The following is a 17,392-nucleotide window of genomic DNA, read 5'->3' as shown; positions in this document are numbered from 1 at the left end:
CTCCCTCATTGATGCCCTGTCCGTCAAACCAGTTGCAGTGTCTGGCAGCAGCTTGTGCTGCTCTCCCACTGCTCCTTCAAGACCTGGCTGGGTTCCAACAGAGGGCGCCACCTGCGCCGGGGTCTGGGAGCCACTCTCTGAAACTTTGATCGCACTTACAGCAGAAATGGCAGCCTGTACTAGTGGATTGGTAAGGACCTCCTCCGAGAACCTCTCATGTATCGGACCTGTCAGCGGTGATCTATCCTCTCCAAACACCTCCTTCCCAAAGCTAAGGAACCGCCTAGCACTGCTCGCCACCGGAGCCACATACCCTCCCTTACTATTGCTCTTTTTATATGGGGAGGCGCGCATTGTTGACGTGTACCTCATCTCTTGGAGGTCCGCCGGCAACTTACAATCGCGTTGGCCATGCCCAAGAAACCCATAGAATCCACAAAACCTAGGCACTCTCTCATACTTCACTTCTAGGAAAAACAACTCATTACTAGGCCTATCATGGGAAGTGATTTTGTTGCGGAGAGGTTCATCTACATCATGTTTAACCCTGACCCTAATGAAGTCACCCCATATCTTACCACTCCTATTTGTACCCACTTCTAGGACCTCACCAAGCATGGCCCCAAGTTTCCATGCCACCCCTTCATCCAACATGACGGGGGGAACATCATGAATGCGTACCCATATAGGCATGTGGGCGACCTCCACGTCGCCCGGCGGGATGTTGCCGTCGTCTGCCACCATCAGGAAGGCGTCCCCGTTGTATGTCTGTCACACCCTAGCTAGTTCATGCATTAGAGTGTTGCATCATGTCTACTCTTTCATCAGAAACTTGAAATGGGGATGCCAGAACCCCCAGCCCCCTCTGAAAACAACTAGGGTTTACTAAAAATAATTTCAATGAACCTGAAATGCCCTTCTAAAATGTCCATCATTTTTGTCCTGGTTCAGAACCTCTGCCAAAAGTGTTGCACAATTTTCTAGGTCATCTTAGGGTCTTTGGGTTAAATGATAAGTATTTGAATTTGGGCATTTAAAATTATATAAAATATTTCAAATGCTCAAATATTCCTAAACTGAAATGTTTCATGTTGGAAATATTCCAACTTTGAACCAGGAGCAGTTTGGTGAATTTTGGAACTTTCTAGGTATTTTTAAAAATTCAACAAAGTTGCAGAAAAATAGAAAAAGGAAAATAACAGAAAGACTTACCTGGCGCCCGCTAACCGGCCCACCTGCCGGGCCAGCCCAGCGCCGCGCCAGCGAGCTGCTTGCCCGGCCAGGCAGGCAGGCAGGTGCTCGACGGCGAGCACCGCATGGGTGCCACGCACCTGCTCGCCGCCTCGCCGCTCCACTCGCCCGGCTAACGCCGTGGATCGACCCCTCTCTCTCCCCCGAACCCCCTAGACGTCCCCTCTCCTCTCCAGCTCCCCCCCCTCGCGCTCCCCAGCCATGGCCGACGCCACCGCCGCCGCTCCATCGCCGTAGCCGCGCTCCCCGCCGCCCGTGCGTCGTCTCGTCGTGTCCAGGAGCTCCGCCGCCGTCCACTTCGTCGAGCTAACCGAGCCCCGCGTGCTCATGAGGCCCGAGTCCACCGCACCGACCTCGCCCGAGTTCGCCGTCGCCGGAGATCCCTTTCAACACCGTCGCCGCATCAGCTCGTCCCCGACCCCGCCGGTGGCCTCTACGGGTGCTCTGTGAGCCTAGCTACCTCTCCTACTCTTCCTCTCTCGCCCCTGAGCCGTGTAGCCACCGCACGAAGATCACCCGCACGCACCGCCGTGGATCTCGTCGCTGACGTGCTCCCGGCCATCCTCCGGCCACCTCTCGGTGTCCATCGCACTCACCATGCTGCGTTGGGTCCAACCGTGCACTCCCCGCACCTCACCGCACACCCTAGCCTCGAGTTCGTCCCCAACCGAACTCCGGTGGCTGCCTAGGTCGTCGCCGGCGCCAACTCCGGCCACCCCGACCCCAACTGACTCCACCAAGAGTCGCGGCTCGTCCTCAGCTCCACGTAGATGCCTTCCGCGCCCCATTTGGTGGCCGGAACAGCCAAAACCACTTCCGCCGCCGCGTCGGGCTCGCCGGCGGCTAAACGCCGGTGCAACCGTTTTGACTTTGACCACGGGTGGGCCCTGGTTGACTCTGTTGAGTCAATGACAGGTGGGGCCCCCTTCTGCTAATTATCCAGATTAGTTTAAACTAAATTATATTAGTTAATTAGCCACTGACACCCTGGACCCACGCGTCAGGTTTGACCTGGACCGGGTCTGTTGACTTCTGAGGTCAGCATGACCTCATGCTGACGCAGTAAACCTTTTCTAAAATTAAAATAAATCTAAAATGATTTATAAATTCCAGGAAATAACCCAAACTTCAAAAATTCATATAAATTCAACCGTAGCTCCAAATCAAACAAGTTATATATGAAAAATGATCAGAAAAATCCAATCTATCCATCTGTACTGTTTTCATGCATGTTTAAACAAGTTAACTTGCTGTTTAGTGCAAAACATGATAAAGCACTATTTAAGATCACAAATGTGTTTGGAATTTGAATCTTTGGTTCAAATTGGCTCAAACCCATCTGGTCTTAGTTGCATTAGCCCAACACACTCATACTGCCATGTCTCATGCATGCATCATATTGTTGCATATTGTTTGGTGACGTTGTGTATCAGTGTTCTTTGCGGCAGGTTCTGCCCCCGAGGAGTACCGTGATTACCCTAACGAAGAGCAATATCAGTGCACCGACCCATCAGGCAAGCAACCAACTAGTTGATCATATCGATACAATCCCATGTTCTCGCTTCTGCTCTCTTTTACTGCATTAAGACAACGCGTTTCAAACTGCTGTGTGCTACGGTAGTTGAACCCATTTCCTCTGCATGACCTGTCATTGCCACAGTAACTAGATGAAACCCACTAGCATGTGTAGGAGTTGATTGAGCCATATGTATGTGTTGTTCCTACCTTGCTATGCCTGCTATGCTTAGAGTCGTGTCAGGTCTGGTTCATCTGGGTGATGGGCTAGAGTGAAATGATCATGCCGGTATTGAGAGTGATGTGGTGAACACGATTTGGTAAAGGTATCGATGAGAGGCCATGTAGGAGTACATGGTGGGTTGTTTCATTGAAGCCGACCTTAAGCACTGAGATCTGTATGTGTGATTTAAGAATCAGCTACTACCATGCATTGGGCCCGAAACCAATGGACCCTCTCGGCTTCTTATTCACCCTAGTTCTCTGTCCAGGAGTTGCAAGTAGTTTCTGGTGTTTGTAGCCTACTGGAGGCCGTGGACAGCGCTGACCGTAGGGGTGGGCTGTGATGCGGTAGGTACGTAGCACGGTGTACCGGATACCCGTTAGGTATCTCGGGAACCCTGTACACATCATTCGGGGCCGTATGGGAAACCTCGGCCGGACTCCCTGCGGATGGAACCTGGATAGGCGATAAACCTGGATTGGAGACTTAGGTGATTAGGTAGGTCGTGGCCGACACCCACGTTGGGCTTCCGCTTGAAGGTTGCCGAGTACATGTCGTGTAAATGGCGGTAAGTGGTGAGAGCATGTATGAAGAAGTACACCCCTGTAGGGTTAACCTAATCTATTCGAATAGCCGCGTCCGTGGTGAAGGACTACTTGGTTGCCTATACAGTTCATAGACAAGTAAACTGGAAACTACTAAAAGCTTCAAGATAAGCGTGAGTGCCGAGGATGGATCTTCCGTAGGATGACGGAGGTGGATCCTCGGTGGTGTATTGAAGTGGTGAGTAGTGGACTCGTGTGCGCAAAACCATTTTAGGTTGGAGTCCCGTAGGATAGTTTAGCCAAGAGTCAAAGCTGGCTTGCTGCAATAACTCCACCAACCCCTCTTGATAATGTGCATGTATGTAGGATCTAACGTAAGTCTTGCTGGGTACCTTTGTACTCATGTTGCTATAATTTACATTTTACAGAAGGCGCTGCAACCCCTTCTGATGGGTTCTTCATAGACGTTGACATCGACGAGTAGACTAAGGCCCAGGTGGTAATCCTGAGCTTGTGAAGGTCCACGTAGTATAGCTAGGCTTTCCAAGCCTCTTTTATTTTACTAGTTGTCTATACTCAGACAAGTTACTTCCGCTGCTGGTTTGTATGACTGTGTGACTTGAATGTGGGTCGTGAGACCCGTACTTGTATGTATGTTATGTATGGCTCCCTGAGCCTTTAAATAAAGTACTTGTGTCGTAGAGTCATGTTGTGATGCCTTGTTGTATTTGCACATATCGAGCATATTGTGTGTATGATTGAAATGCTTGGTATGTGTGGGATCTGACTATCTAGTTGTTTATCTTTAGTAGCCTCTCTTACCGGGAAATGTCTCCTAGTGTTTCCATTGAGCCATGGTAGCTTGCTACTGCTCCGGAACACTTAGGCTGGCCGGCATATGTCCTTCTTCGTTCCTGTGTCTGTCCCTTCGGGGAAATGTCACGCATTGAGTACCGGAGCCCTGTTAGCCCGCTACAACCCGGTTTACCGGAGTCCTGCTAGCCTAGTGCTACAGCCCGGACCCACTTGCTGATGACCGACACGTTCGATGCTGGGTCATGGATGCCTGTCCCTGTAAGTCTGTGCCACTTTGGGTTTACGACTAGTCATGTCAGCCCGGGCTCCTTATCATATGGATGCTAGCGACATCATCATATACGTGAGCCAAAAGGCGCAAACGGTCCCGGGAAAAGGTAAGGCGACACCCGTGGGAATACCGTGCGTGAGGCCGCAAAGTGATATGGGGTGTTACAGGCTAGATCGATGTGACATTGAGTTGGGGTCCTGACAGCGTTGGTATCAGAGCCGGACTGCCTGTAGGTTCTCCAAGCCAAACTGGTCGATGTTGAGTCTAGAAATGCTTTAGTTATATGTAGGGGAATTGATTGTGGGATGGTACGTAAGGCTCTTTTTACTTCTTTACCTCATGGCATTCTGATCTGAGTCAGTCCATTCTTCTACCGGGGATTAAGGATTAGGATCTTCTCTCTCTATCAGGTTCACGTGTTACGAATCAGTAGTACCTTATAGGTTTGATGACTACAAGCCTAGTTCAGTTCTACTACCTTGTTATGCTGATAAGTTGAACTCAGAACCTTGATATGATATTGTTGAGTGTCTATGCAATTTTTTGATAAATGTCTCAAACCTTTCTTGAGCATTTACAGCCGTTATGCTGTCGAAATTTTGCTAGAAATTCTAATGCCTTTGCATTATGGTTGTGCTTTCAGATGGCCACTCGCGACCAAAATCAAGTGGTTCGCCTGACCCGATGCATTGGTGTGACCGGTCATACGGCCATGTTAGTCCGAGTGATGATCGAGACGGGTTACCGTTGGTATCCCGAATACACGATCGAAGAGCAGTTTCGAGATTTTAACCAAAGCCAGTATCTTTGCACCGTCCGGATATTTCCCTCTTATCCTGGTTCTGCCGAGGCTCTTCACTGTTCCTATGGGCTCGGTGTTACTATTGAGATGGCTGTGCAAGATGCGGCTTATTCTATGATGACCATCATGCGAGTCAGGACTGGCCTGCTTCGCAACACCGACTTTCGGTATATGCCAGCTTCACTTCCTGGAGCGCACGGTTATCTCCGGGCTATCTATGCTGACCCCAGTCAGGAGGACTCACTAACTCGCACCACTGCTGAGTTGCTCGAGGATAAGGACCGAGAGAATCGGACCTTGAGAATGGAGCTTTTCAACACCCGCGCTGATCATTGGGCCACCTTGACTCGGTTTGCACCGGCTGTGCAAGCTGGATGCATGGATATGAGAGATCTGTATCCTGTTAGGTCTGCTCTGCCGGACATGATGGATTGGCGTGATGTGGGAGGCATCACCCCACCTCGTGGTCCTCGTAGGCCACCGTTTGTTGGTCCAAAACCTCACCCTAGCCCTTTTGGTCCACAGGCTCCTCAGGACCGGTTGTTTCCGGATGCTCACGTTGAACTTCCAGGCTATGGAGGAGACTTCTATGAGAACTACTACGGAGATGACTGAGATAGTAGTAGTTCCACTAGGTATTGTAATAGTTGTATTCCCACCGTCCTGCGTGACTTGTGGAATATGACTTAGCATGTAGTAATCCCGGGGTGTAGGAAAAATAATGTATAGGAGCTTGGGATGCCTCCAATGATATGTAATCCTCCTCTCACCGTAGTAGTACTTGTTGGTCTTGTACTAAACCTCGTATGGTGTGTATGACGATGGAATAAAAGAAGTAGTTTCTGTATCTACCATGTCATACGGACGATCATCTTGCATTCTGAGTTGTCCATTACATTCTACATTCTATGTCGGAATCTTGTCATGTTGGACTAAACCATTGCCTTGTTTCTCCTAGGATGGTCAACACCAGCAACAACCCTGCTCCCCTAGAGCAGGCCGAAGGCAGCAGAGTTGGGGATACAAATCTGCCTCACCCTCCCTCTCTGGCAGAAGTTATGCTAGAGGCTGAGAGAAACAAGCGGGAGACCAACCGTTTGTTGGAGCGTATTGAACAGAACACAGCACACCATCAGAGGACTAACTTGGTGTCACTCAGTGATTTCATCAAGTTACATCCACCCACGTTCCACCACTCCGTCGAGCCTCTCGACGCTGATGACTGGCTTCGCAGTATTTCTCACAAACTGCGTTCTGTGCTAGTAGCTGAGGCTGACAAGGTCACCTTTGCTGCATATCATCTTGAAGGCCCCGCCAGTCTATGGTGGGAGAATTATGGAGCTATGCGCCCAGCGGACCATGTCACTACTTGGGCTGAATTCAGTGAGGCTTTCCGTGAACATCACATTCCAGAGGGTCTCATGGACCGTAAAGTGAGGAGTTCTGTAGTTTCACTCAAGGTCGACTCTCTGTTGACGCTTACAGCAGGGAGTTTGGTAACCTTGCCCGTTATGCAACGGAGGAAGTTTCTACTGATGCCAAGAAGCAGGCAAGGTTCCGTAAGGGGCTTAGTCCTGAGCTTCGCCGCGACCTCCGCCTGCATGAGTGCACATCTTTTCAGAAGCTTGTTAACAAAGCCATCAGTGCTGAGACTGGTCAGACTGATTATAAAGCAACACACAAGCATGGCCGTGACTTAGGTTCCTCATCCGGTGCTGGTCCACAGAAGCGCCGTGTATGGGTGCCTAACACTGCTCTGCCACCCAGGTTTACACCGAGGCCATCCTTCCAGGCGCCTCGCCCAGCTCAGCCATATGCACCAGCCAAGCCCTATGGTGGTCCAACCAACAATGCTCCTCCACGTACCAGTTCCGTGACTTGTTTCAAGTGTGGGGAATCAGGCCACTATATGCGCGAGTGTCCCCAAACCAACCCCAACCAGACAGCAAAAACTGTTGGCCGCGGCAAGCCGACAGGGAAAGTGTTCTACGCCAAGCCGGCCACCGCTGCCCGTGGCCATGTTAATTGTGTTTCTGCGGAAGAAGCTCAAGAGGATCCCAATGTCGTTCTCGGTATGCTCCTTGTTAATTGCCACCCGGCATCTGTTCTTTTCGATACAGGAGCATCTCATTCATTTATATCCGAGAGCTATGCTCGTCTGCATAACACCACATTCTGTGAGATGCCCACCTCTATGGTAATTCAAACTCCGGGATCCAAATGGCAAACTTCTAGAGTAAGCCATGGAAATGAAATTCAAGTCGACAGACTTGTTTTTCTCGCATCTTTGATAGCCCTCAAATCTTCGGATATTAATATCATCTTGGGTATGGACTGGATGTCAGCCCATCATGCCAAAATTGATTGCTTTTCTAGGACTGTTCAACTCACCCATCCTTCGGGGAAGATAGTCAATATCTTGACCCGAATAACCAAGCGACAGTTATATTCTCTTAACGCCAGCCCTTTGCCAGACCTTAAGGACGTTCCGGTAGTCCGTGACTTTCCGGATGTCTTCCCAGAGGATTTGCCAGGTGTTCCACCAGACAGAGATGTCGAATTCGTGATAGATCTCATTCCAGGAACTGTTCCGATTTCCAGAAGACCCTACAAGATGGCACCTTTTGAACTAGCCGAGCTTAAGAAACAACTTGATGAGTCCTTGAAAAAGGGTTTCATCCGACCTAGTTCATCTCCTTGGGCTTGCCCCGTCCTCTTCGTCAAGAAGAAGGATGGTACGGACCGGATGGTTGTAGATTATCGACCTGTCAACTTGGTCACAATTAAGAACAAGTATCCGCTCCCCAGGATCAACGACCTGTATGATCAGCTCGCTGGATCCTCAGTCTTCTCTAAAATGGATTTGAGGTTGAGCTACCATCAAATCAAAATCAAAAACAGGGACATTCCGAAGACAGCCTTTGTTACTCGTTATGGCCAATACGAGTACACCATCATGTCCTTCGGTTTAACCAACGCTCCAGCCACCTTCTCTCGGCTGATGAACTCAATCTTCATGGAGTATTTGGATAAATTCGTCGTGGTTTACCTCGATGATATACTCATCTACTCCAAGAACGAGGAAGAACATGCCGAACACCTAAGGCTAGTGTTGAAGAAACTTCGAGAGCATCGCCTTTATGCCAAATTTTCTAAATGTGAATTCTGGTTGTCAGAAGTGACCTATCTTGGACATGTAATTTCTGGTAAAGGCATTGTTGTTAACCCTGAGCGAGTTCAAGCCGTCCTTAATTGGACTCCACCTGAATCGGTCAAGCAAGTTCGGAGTTTTCTGGGCTTAGCGAGCTATTGCCGTCGCTTTGTCGAGAATTTCTCCAAAGTTGCCAAACCTTTAACTGAACTCCTCAAGAAAGATAAAAAGTTCGAGTGGACTCCACAATGTGAGCACAGTTTCCAGGAATTGAAAAGACGTTTAACCTCTGCTCCCGTACTGGTACCACCGGATTTTTCCAAGGATTTTGTTATCTACTGCGACGCCTCGCGACAAGGACTAGGCTGTATTCTCATGCAAGATCGACACGTAATTGCTTATGCTTCATGGCAATTACACCCACATGAGGAAAACTACCCCACTCATGATCTAGAGCTTGCAGCTGTAGTCCATGCACTCAAAACATGGCGACATTATCTTCTCGGTAATCGTTGCGAAATCTACACTGATCACCAAAGTCTGAAGTATATATTCACCCAACCGGATTTAAATCTCAGGCAAAGACGTTGGGTTGAGTTGATCATAGATTTCGACTTAGGAATAACTTACACCCCAGGGAAAGCCAACGTCATGGCTGATGCGCTAAGTCGTAAATCTTATTGTAACAACCTGATGTTACAACAAAGTCAACCGCTTCTCCATGAGAAATTTCGGAAGCTTAACCTTCACATTGTTCCTCAAGGATTTCTTTCCACCTTGGTGGCGAAACCTACCCTTACGGATCAGATCATCAAAGCACAGAAAGTAGATCCGGGAATTTCCCGCATCAAGAGAAACATCAAGAAAGGAGTTGCGAATTGTTTCTCCATCGATGATCAAGGAGTCGTATACTTCGGGAATCGGCTAGTGGTCCCCAAGGTGCGAAACCTGAGGCGATTGATCCTTAAGGAAGCTCATGAATCTCCTCTCACTATTCATCCTGGTAGCACTAAGATGTATCAGGACCTACGCCAGAGGTTCTGGTGGACTAGGATGAAGAGAGAAATTGCTCAGTATATTGCTAATTGCGACGTCTGCCGTCGTGTAAAAGGAGAGCATCAACGGCCTGCTGGCACCCTTCAACCCCTAGCTATTCCTGAATGGAAATGGGATAAAATTGGTATGGACTTCATTACCGGTTTTCCCAGGACCAAGAGAGGGAATAACGCTATCTTCGTCGTTGTCGATCGTCTTTCCAAAGTGGCCCATTTCTTACCTGTTCGTGAGAGTATAACTGCTAGTCAGTTAGCAGACTTGTACATCTCCCGAATAGTGTCTCTCCATGGTGTTCCTTTGGAAATTAACTCGGATCGAGGAAGTCTTTTCACCTCTCGATTTTGGGAAAGTTTCCAAAATGCTATGGGAACCCACCTTTCTTTTAGTACCGCTTTCCACCCTCAATCAAGTGGTCAAGTGGAACGCGTCAACCAGATTCTAGAAGACATGCTTCGAGCTTCTGTTATCTCATTCGGAATGGAGTGGGAGAAATGCCTTCCATTTGCCGAATTTGCTTATAACAACAGCTATCAATCCAGCTTGGGCAAAGCCCCTTTTGAAGTTCTCTATGGACGAAGGTGTCGAACGCCTCTTAACTGGTCAGAAACCGGGGAAAGACAATTCTTTGGCCCGGATATGATTCAGGAAGCAGAAGAGCAAGTTCGCATCGTTCGTGAAAAGTTGAAAACAGCCCAATCTCATCAAAAGAGTCAATATGACCGAAAACATAAGGCTATGACTTTTGAGGTTGACGAGAAGGCTTACCTTCGGGTTACTCCTCTGAAGGGAACCCATCGCTTCGGTATCAAGGGCAAATTGGCTCCTTGTTACATTGGACCCTTTCGCATTCTCGCAAAACGAGGAGAAGTTGCCTACCAATTGGAACTACCTCCGAATCTCTCCAGAGTCCACGACGTCTTCCACGTTTCTCAACTCAGGCGTTGCTTCTCGGATCCTATCCGTGGAGTAGACCACGAAACGCTTGATCTCCAAGATAATCTCACGTATCGAGAGTACCCCGTTCGTATCCTCGATCAAGCTGAGCGTACCACTCGACGTCATAATATCAAGTTTCTCAAGGTTCAATGGTCGCACCATTCTGAGAATGAAGCAACTTGGGAAAGGGAGGATCGTCTTCGACTCGAGTATCCCGCCTTCTTCCCGGAGGAACCCAAATCTCAGGACGAGATTCTTTTGAGTGGGGGTGAGTTGCCACACCCTAGCTAGTTCATGCATTAGAGTGTTGCATAATGTCTACTCTTTCATCAGAAACTTGAAATGGGGATGCCAGAACCCCCAGCCCCCTCTGAAAACAACTAGGGTTTACTAAAAATAATTTCAATGAACCTGAAATGCCCTTCTAAAATGTCCATCATTTTTGTCCTGGTTCAGAACCTCTGCCAAAAGTGTTGCACAATTTTCTAGGTCATCTTAGGGTCTTTGGATTAAATGATAAGTATTTGAATTGGGGCATTTAAAATTATATAAAATATTTCAAATGCTCAAATATTCCTAAACTGAAATGTTTCATGTTGGAAATATTCCAACTTTGAACCAGGAGCAGTTTGGTGAATTTTGGAACTTTCTAGGTATTTTTAGAAATTCAACAAAGTTGCAGAAAAATAGAAAAAGGAAAATAACAGAAAGACTTACCTGGCGCCTGCTAACCGGCCCACCTGCCGGCCCAGCCCAGCGCCGCGCCAGCGAGCTGCTTGCCCGGCCAGGCAGGCAGGCAGGTGCTCGACGGCGAGCACCGCATGGGTGCCACGCACCTGCTCGCCGCCTCGCCGCTCCACTCGCCCGGCTAACGCCGTGGATCGACCCCTCTCTCTCCCCCGAACCCCCTAGACGTCCCCTCTCCTCTCCAGCTCCTCCCCCTCGCGCTCCCTAGCCATGGCCGACGCCACCGCCGCCGCTCCATCGCCGTAGCCGCGCTCCCCGCCGCCCATGCGTCGTCTCGTCGTGTCCAGGAGCTCCGTCGCCGTCCACTTCGTCGAGCTAACCGAGCCCCGCGTGCTCGTGAGGCCCGAGTCCACCGCACCGACCTCGCCCGAGTTCGCCGTCGCCGGAGATCCCTTTCAACACCGTCGCCGCATCAGCTCGTCCCCGACCCCGCCGGTGGCCTCTACGGGTGCTCTGTGAGCCTAGCTACCTCTCCTACTCTTCCTCTCTCGCCCCCGAGCCGTGTAGCCACCGCACGAAGATCACCCGCATGCACCGCCGTGGATCTCGTCGCCGACGTGCTCCCGGCCATCCTCCGGCCACCTCTCGGTGTCCATCGCACTCACCATGCTGCGTTGGGTCCAACCGTGCACTCCCCGCACCTCACCTCACACCCTAGCCTCGAGTTCGTCCCCAACCGAACTCCGGTGGCCGCCTAGGTCGTCGCCGGCGCCAACTCCGGCCACCCCGACCCCAACTGACTCCACCAAGAGTCGTGGCTCGTCCTCAGCTCCACGTAGATGCCTTCCGCGCCCCATTTGGTGGCCGGAACCGCCAAAACCACTTCCACCGCCGCGTCGGGCTCGCCGACGGCTAAACGCCGGTGCAGCCATTTTGACTTTGACCACGGGTGGGCCCTGGTTGACTCTGTTGAGTCAATGACAGGTGGGGCCCCCTTCTGCTAATTATCCAGATTAGTTTAAACTAAATTAAATTAGTTAATTAGCCACTGACACCCTGGACCCACGCGTCAGGTTTGACCTGGACCGGGTCTGTTGACTTGCTGAGGTCAGCATGACCTCATGCTGACGCAGTAAACCTTTTCTAAAATTAAAATAAACCTAAAATGATTTATAAATTCCAGGAAATAACCCAAACTTCAAAAATTCATATAAATTCAACCGTAGCTCCAAATCAAACAAGTTATATATGAAAAATGATCAGAAAAATCCAATCTATCCATATGTACTGTTTTCATGCATGTTTAAACAAGTTAACTTGCTGTTTAGTGCAAAACATGATAAAGCACTATTTAAGATCACAAATGTGTTTGGAATTTGAATCTTTGGTTCAAATTGGCTCAAACCCATCTGGCTTAGTTGCATTAGCCCAACACACTCATACTGCCATGTCTCATGCATGCATCATATTGTTGCATATTGTTTGGTGACGTTGTGTATCGGTGTTCTTTGCGGCAGGTTCTGCCCCCGAGGAGTACCGTGATTACCCTAACGAAGAGCAATATCAGTGCACCGACCCATCAGGCAAGCAACCAACCAGTTGATCATATCGATACAATCCCATGTTCTCGCTTCTGCTCTCTTTTACTGCATTAAGACAACGCGTTTCAAACTGCTGTGTGCTACGGTAGTTGAACCCATTTCCTCTGCATGACCTGTCATTGCCATAGTAACTAGATGAAACCCACTAGCATGTGTAGGAGTTGATTGAGCCATATGTATGTGTTGTTCCTACCTTGCTATGCCTGCTATGCTTAGAGTCGTGTCAGGTCTGGTTCATCTGGGTGATGGGCTAGAGTGAAATGATCATGCCGGTATTGAGAGTGATGTGGTGAACACGATTTGGTAAAGGTATCGATGAGAGGCCATGTAGGAGTACATGGTGAGTTGTTTCATTGAAGCCGACCTTAAGCACTGAGATCTGTATGTGTGATTTAAGAATCAGCTACTACCATGCATTGAGCCCGAAACCAATGGACCCTCTCGGCTTCTTATTCACCCTAGTTCTCTGTCCAGGAGTTGCAAGTAGTTTCTGGTGTTTGTAGCCTACTGGAGGCCGTGGACAGCGCTGACCGTAGGGGTGGGCTGTGATGCGGTAGGTACGTGGCACGGTGTATCGGATACCCGTTAGGTATCTCGGGAACCCTGTACACATCGTTCGGGGCCGTATGGGAAACCTCGGCCGGACTCCCTGCGGATGGAACCTGGATAGGCGATAAACCTGGATTGGAGACTTAGGTGATTAGGTAGGTCGTGGCCGACACCCACGTTGGGCTTCCGCTTGAAGGTTGCCGAGTACATGTCGTGTAAACGGCGGTAAGTGGTGAGAGCGTGTATGAAGAAGTACACCCCTGCAGGGTTAACCTAATCTATTCGAATAGCCGCGTCCGCGGTGAAGGACTACTTGGTTGCCTATAAAGTTCATAGACAAGTAAACTGGAAACTGCTAAAAGCTTCAAGATAAGCGTGAGTGCCGAGGATGGCTCTTCCGTAGGATGACGGAGGTGGATCCTCGGTGGTGTATTGAAGTGGTGAGTAGTGGACTCGTGTGCGCAAAACCATTTCAGGTTGGAGTCTCGTAGGATAGTTTAGCCAAGAGTCAAAGCTGGCTTGCTGTAATAACTCCACCAACCCCTCTTGATAATGTGCATGTATGTAGGATCTGACGTAAGTCTTGCTGGGTACCTTTGTACTCATGTTGCTATAATTTACATTTTACAGAAGGCGCTGCAACCCCTTCTGATGGGTTCTTCGTAGACGTTGACATCGACGAGTAGACTAAGGCCTAGGTGGTAATCCTGAGCTTGTGAAAGTCCACGTAGTATAGCTAGGCTTTCCAAGCCTCTTTTATTTTACTAGTTGTCTATACTCAGACAAGTTACTTCCGCTGCTGGTTTGTATGACTGTGTGACTTGAATGTGGGTCGTGAGGCCCGTACTTGTATGTATGTTATGTATGGCTCCCTGAGCCTTTAAATAAAGTACTTGTGTCGTAGAGTCATGTTGTGATGCTTTGTTGTATTTGCACATATCGAGCATATTGTGTGTATGATTGAAATGCTTGGTTTGTGTGGGATCTGACTATCTAGTTGTTTATCTTTAGTAGCCTCTCTTACCGGGAAATGTCTCTAGTGTTTCCATTGAGCCATGGTAGCTTGCTACTGCTCCAGAACACTTAGGCTGGCCGGCATATGTCCTTCTTCGTTCCTGTGTCTGTCCCTTCGGGGAAATGTCACGCATTGAGTACCGGAGCCCTGTTAGCCCGCTACAGCCCGGTTTACCGGAGTCCTGCTAGCCCAGTGCTACAGCCCGGACCCACTTGCTGATGACCGACACGTTCGATGCTGGGTCATGGATGCATGTCCCTGTAAGTCTGTGCCACTTTGGGTTTACGACTAGTCATGTCAGCCTGGGCTCCTTATCATATGGATGCTAGCGACATCATCATATACGTGAGCCAAAAGGCGCAAATGGTCCCGGGCAAAGGTAAGGCGACACCCGTGGGAATACCGTGCGTGAGGCCGCAAAGTGATATGAGGTGTTACAGGCTAGATCGATGTGACATTGAGTCGGGGTCCTGACAATGTCCAAGGGCCGTTGTCGAGGATGAACCGCCTGTCCCCCTTCGCGCTCAAACTCGAGGAGGAAACGGTTGTTCTTGAGTGGCTTGTAGTCCATGTGGCCACGAAGTCCCCACTTGTTCTTCAGTTTGCCGAAGAGGCCCTCATTGCTATAGGGCAGGGGCGAGAAGTAGAGCCCTATAGCAATCCAGCGTGTTTTCATGGCCGCCCTCTCTTTGGTGAGGTCGAGGTCTACCACGCCGTCCCGCCTCGTCCCCAAGTCCACTGGGAACCTAGGGACGATGGTGCCGCCGCCGGCGCCAAGCCTCCTTAGAGAGGCTCTTCCCCCTGGGAGCGGGAGGAGTCACCCCGGAGGAGCACCCGCGCGGTGTTGCTGCCGTCTCCGACACGCCGCACCTCTCCCTCAGACTCCATGGTGGCCTTGTTCTTTTGGTTGTCCTGACCAGCCATTGCCAGAGGTAGCAAGCAAGCAATCAGGGGCGAGGTGTGTGTGCCTGCAACCTCACGATCTGACCCTTTTATGCAATCATGGTCATGAGCAGATCCTTGTTGTGTTGTATTAACCAAGGAGAGTCTTGATTCTTTCCATCCTGGATGATCACCTTCCCTGATCTCTGATCTTGCAATCCTATCGCCCTTGTCTGGGGGATCCTTCGACGTCAGTCTTGCAGTCGCTTTTTGATTTTGTGGCCATTCGGGATCTCCTAGACCAAACCTCAGATTTTCTCTCATCACTTGCATTCTTTCCCTGATCCTCCTAATCTCTTCATCATCTTTGGCCGAGATCTGACTCCCGACCTCTTCTAATCTCCCATACGGTGTATCCTTTTCTCCGCGATCTGCTTGATCCCCTTCCTGGTTTTGAGCCATGCCTCGCGTAAACCGAGCAGATCCCTCTCCTTTTCCGCTGTCGATCCACCATCTCTTGGTGGATTTCTCTCGCTCTGTCCTTGGGATCTCGCCGGCGGCGAGATCGTCCCCCGCTCGCTCAGGAATCGCCACCCAGTCGCCCCGACAGGGGGTCCGTAATTTCCGTAATTTCTGCTAACCATCTCTTGGTGGATTTTGGAGGAATTGTAGGCGCTTCTATACTTTGGCAGCAAACTGAGCAAGTCATCGCCAGAAAATGAACGAAATACCTCTTGTTTGAAACCAAAGGAGACCGGGCCCACACAAGCTCACCGTGCATGGTCCATGGTTGGCCCTAAAATGAGCTTAGAGCATCTACAACCACAAATATCAAAATCCGTCCTTCAAACGTCCGAGGACGTGCTCGGATGCGTCTGCGGATAGTGACCGGACAACGCACCAAAAACATCTGCTCCATCCATGTATCTCAAATTTGAAAACTCAAATCCATGCAGACTAAATTATAAATACTATGTAGGTATCCTATCTACTCATCGTCGAAGATGTCCATGATCTCCTTGTCTGACTTCAAGTAGATGGACAATTATGACAGCTCTGGCGTGTGTGGGGGCTTCGACTCGTTGTCAGACGAGCTAGAGGTGAAGAGCTCATCGCTCTCCGCCCTCTACCATCGAATAAAGCGTCGGTTGGCCTCCATGTAGGCCTCGTCCTGAATGGACTCGAGGATGGCAGAGCAGTCTTCCGCTTGAGCGATCTCATATCTACCATGGCGAAGCCCGCGGTTGGCTCCTCCACTGGCTCCGTCGACTCCTCCTCCACGGGTTGGGGCTCCGCTTTCGGTGACTGCCCTGCCTCTGGTTGTTGCTCCCCCTTCTCATCCCCTCCACCGCCCGCTCCTCCTCCCCTTCCCCTCCTTCCCCGGCTCTGGTGAATCTAGAGGCAAGTTGGCAGCGAAATGAGCAGCGCTCTTGGCCCGGATCTCCTCCAAGAGCTGCAACCGGCGCTCCAGCGTCAACATGGAGTAGGTGCCGATCCGGCGCCTCGGCATGGCTAGATAGTGAAGGACAGCTTTGGAAATGGCGGCGATGGAGCGGAGAAAGGAGAATAAATGGGGCAGATTAGGGTTGGGTCGCCGTTGTCTGGCTTAAATAGCAGGCCTTGCGCCCTCTGGCGGCATGCTGGGGAGACGCCACGCGTCACGGAGCGGAGAAGGCGCTCGCCGGACCAGTGATCTATCCGCGTGACTGCACAGGCCCTTGCTCTCAGTTCGATGTGGCGCCCACATCAAGGCATTTTACGAAAAAGGGTTTCCCCACGCTTTAGATTATAAAGCAACATCCAACCGATACAACCAGCTTACTAGGGCCGCAGCACAAACAAGCCCAAAAGAAAAATGAGCGAAAGAAAAAAGAAACAAATGCCGACGCCTGCAACTCAACTAAGCAAAAAGATGACCGACACCCGCTGCACCCACCGGAGAGGAACCACCGCCCGCCAAGCACTTCGAAGCCTCGCGTACCAAGCAACATCTTCATGAAGAAATGCGGCGACGATGCCGCTGCTGCCCGGACAAGTCCTAGGGTTTCCCCTGGTAAGCAGATGGCAGTGGGGAAGGGGGTATCACCGATGC

This window comes from Triticum dicoccoides, chromosome 3A (assembly GCF_002162155.2).
Source record: "Triticum dicoccoides isolate Atlit2015 ecotype Zavitan chromosome 3A, WEW_v2.0, whole genome shotgun sequence".
NCBI lineage: Eukaryota > Viridiplantae > Streptophyta > Magnoliopsida > Poales > Poaceae > Triticum > Triticum dicoccoides.
The sequence above is the reverse complement of the archived record's forward strand: the minus strand, read 5'-3'. Positions refer to the sequence as shown.